The sequence below is a fragment of the Hemiscyllium ocellatum genome, unplaced genomic scaffold (assembly GCF_020745735.1).
Source record: "Hemiscyllium ocellatum isolate sHemOce1 unplaced genomic scaffold, sHemOce1.pat.X.cur. scaffold_435_pat_ctg1, whole genome shotgun sequence".
Classification (NCBI taxonomy): Eukaryota; Metazoa; Chordata; class Chondrichthyes; order Orectolobiformes; family Hemiscylliidae; genus Hemiscyllium; species Hemiscyllium ocellatum.
The window spans coordinates 28,087-32,046 of NW_026869054.1; positions in this window are offsets into that span (position 1 = coordinate 28,087).

A 3,960-nucleotide genomic window follows, 5' to 3' on the forward strand; every position below is an offset into this window, starting at 1 on the left:
TGGGAAATTATTCCAATGCAATGAAGGCAACACATAGAGAATGGCACTGAGTCCAACAGAGATCTGGAAAATCCCAATCTCCATCAATGGCCTGTGCAGTTGCTTCCCTCTGGATTGGAGAATGTTGTTGGCCCAGGATCTGGAGTACCTGCAAGAGCGAGAGACACTGACAGAGGCAGTAATTAAACCCACACAGTGAGGGATATCACATGGAGAGAAACTGAATGATATCAGCAAAGTGCAGGAATGTATCAGGATCACACAATAGTATCATCAGAAGTGGTTCTGGCCAGTGAGCATTGCTACCAGTACTCAGGGAAGACTGAGCTATTTTATTGGAATAGGCTCCTCTGGTACCAAGATTATGCAGTGTGCTAAAAGCGGATACAGATGAGGAGGGGGACTGGTCTGTGGTAAATGGAAATTCGGAAGTCCAAAGAGAAAGGTTGAAATATTGGAATACCATGGAGATTTAGATGAAGACCAAAACAGAGAAACAGTAAGGGAGTGAGTTTAATTAAAATACGACATTGTCAAACAGATTTGTGACAGGAAATTATTGGTAATCATAAAGTAAGTGCCATTTCCGCCACTCACAATTTCACATACGCCACAAGTGACAACACTTCCGCCCCTCACATCATCGCTGATGTCACACACTCAGTGACTTCAGCGGCCCCCACTGCCGTGTTTGCCACCACGTCCACCCCCATCATCGACAACCACCTGCATTACGCTGACACCCCCCAGGTCCCACTGTCAGCATCCCCGTCCCTAGAAACCTGAGGGGAACACCACCCTGCTCAAGACTCCACGCCCATTCCCCCTAACACCACACCCACTCCAGTTACAGGCTCGGTCTCTTCCCCAAGCTCCACACCACGCCAGATCCCAGGTCCAAGTCCTGGCGAGATTTCACTATTCTCTTTGACCTCACCCAGAGGGAGGATGAATGACCAGTCCTCAGGAAAGGCCTCAAATGCATCCCCCTCTGTCTACGCATTAATGAATGTAATACACGCCGTGACGTCGAACACTTCTTCTGACGCCTACGAGCTTACTTTCACAATGTAGACACTCGCCAACCTCCGAGGATCCCATTGCCCACCTCCAATGCACTCCATCCACCAGAACACCCCGTGCTGTCCTATTACCTGCCTTCGATCTCTTCATTTCCAACTACTGCTGAGACATGAACCACCGCAAATAGGATATACATGGATTCTTTCTGCTCCCAACCGAGGCAGTTGCTTTGGTGTCAGCAACAGCGCAGAACACACTTGCACGTTTTGTTCAATATCACATAATTCTAAATCAATCTTCATTTAGTGGGCCAGTGCAGAACGAGAGGGTACAAATCTGGTGTGGGAGGGTGAGAATTCGAAAGGCAGTGAGGAGCAACGGCTTCACGCAGAGGGAGGTGCGAGTCTGCAATAATTTGCCACACGAGCTGGTGATGGCTGGTATAATTCCAATACTTTTAAGGAATTTGGACGTGTATTTGAATAGGAAAGCTTTAGAGAGACATGGGTCAAGTGCATGCAATCGCGGCTTGATCAGTTGAGGATATCTGTTCGGAATGGACGAGTTCGATCAAAAACTGTGTTTCCAGTGCTGTCCATATCTATTGGTTCTATGATATTGCAGATGAAATGATAAAAGAGATGAATAAAATAATGAAGTAAAATTATCGAAGTTGTTAAATTCAAACAACTTCAGATAATTTTATTTTCAATTATTTTAATTACCTTTATAATTTGTGTTTTTTTCATTGTTCTGTACTTCTTATTTCTTGATTGTCTCTCTTTCTGGCGCTTCCCACTCTGTCAATACATTTTTCCTCTCCTCTTCCCGCTTTGCTACGCTTCTCCCTTGTTTTCCATTTAGCCTGCTTCACACATCCCCCACATATTTTGTCACATAGCACTGGCTTCAGCCTTGGTTATTCGCGGCTCCTAATCTCCCTTTAATTTCTCCGTGCTCTGTCATTATCACCTTTGCATCTGGAGCCCTGACTCACCTTCTCTCATCATGGTGTAAATAGCTCCCTAATTCTCCCCTTTTTTAAATCTTTAACAAAGGGTCAGTTATACTCGAAACGTCAGCTCTTTTCTCTACTTGCAGATGGTGCCAGATCTGCGTAGATTTTCTAGCATTTTCTCTTTTGGTTTCAGATTCCAGCATCTGCAGTAATTCGCTTATATTAATGGCTCTATGATATTGCTCGGAAGATGATAACTTCAGTGTCGATGCATAAGAGGTGAATAAGCGAATGAATTCCCTCTGGAAGTCACGTGAAAAGTAGTAACAGAGATCCAGGAAAATAAGATGAACGAATCTTTGATTTGAATTGAAGCCTGAACTCTGGTTCTCCTCCGAGACTGTGCCAGGCCGACTTAATACTGCATATATTTAATGTTTTGCATTTCTTTGTGAAAACAATTGAGACTTATTGATTTGCTGCAGACAACATCCAAGAGTCATCATGGGTACCGCGATCGAGTTGTGCGTCTGTCCCTGTCAAATGCTTTATTGCGCTGGCGAGGCTTTCTGCTTGGGGATATTGTGGTTCACTTTGTTTGGAAATACAGCAACGCAGCTGAGATCCGGCATGGGACCAACGAGTTGCTGTTCCAAGGCAGCGACGGTCGGCTTTCGAATGAATACACATCTGAATCGATCATGTGACAAGTACTTGCAGGCGATGAAAGTAAAAGCCGCGACGAACCTTGGCATAGGGTAGCTAACATGGCCAGTGTGGGGATTGAAGCAACGACCTTGGCGTTATGAGCACCACACTCTAACCGGCTGAGCTAAACGACCAACGAGGCTGCCCCGCCCCAAAGCAAATGCCTAAATGGCCCGTGCTCACAATCACGGCGGCTATTCATTTTCTGATTTGCAATCGATCGCACGCTCGTCTGAGGTATTTCCTTTCGTTGCAAAACTTTTCAACAAAAAAAGGCATTGACTTTTCCGAACGCGCACACTCGAGCTAACCATTTGCTCTGATATCCAAAATTAAGCACAATGTTCGGACGCATGCAATTTCAATCGCAATGCCACCAGCTAAGCTGCAGTTTGTCATGATGACAAATATCGTCTGAAGAAACGAACCTTCAACGATCGCTCACTCTGCTTCTGGTAACTCACAGACCTTTGGAGTCAGGGTTATGTGCAGCTGATAAACTGCTGCGAACTTTATGCCAAAGACATTTGAATTGTAACCCAACTGTGGGATTCTTTCTGCTCCCGAAGGACGCAGTTGCTTTAGAGTCAGCAACAGCGCAGAACTCAATTGCACGTTTTCCTCAATGATTCATGTTGCTTATGCAATCTTCGTTTGACAGCATATTTCGCAAGTTATCACGACTTCCTGCAGCGTTTGTCAGCGACAGATCAGCTGCTAAGATGACTGCTTCAGACAGCATGCTACATCCTACATTTGAAAATGGAAAAGGTGCAAACGTTTACAGGCTGAACGCTCTCTCACTATTTTGCCTGGAGCGTCAGAGGCTGGGAGCTGATCTTATGGAGGTTTTTCAATCATGAGGAGCATGAATCGGGTAAGTAGATAAGTTCCTTTCGCTCAGGTGGGGCAGTGCAGAACGAGAGGGTATACATCTGTTGTGGGCGGGTGAGAATTCGAAAGGCAATGAGGAGCAACGTCTTCACGCAGAGGATGGTGCGTGTCTGCAATAAGTTGCCAGACGAGCTGGTGATGACTGGCACAATTCCAATACTTTTAACGAATTTAGACGTGTATTTGTATAGGAAGACTTTAGACAGACATGGGTCAAGTGCATGCAATGGCATCTGGATCAGTTGAGGATATCTGTTCGGAATGGACGAGTTCGATCAAAAACTGTGTTTTCAGTGCTGTCCATATCTATCGGCTCTATGATATTGCAGGTAAAATGATAAAAAAGATAAACAAAATAATGAAGTAAAATTGTCGAA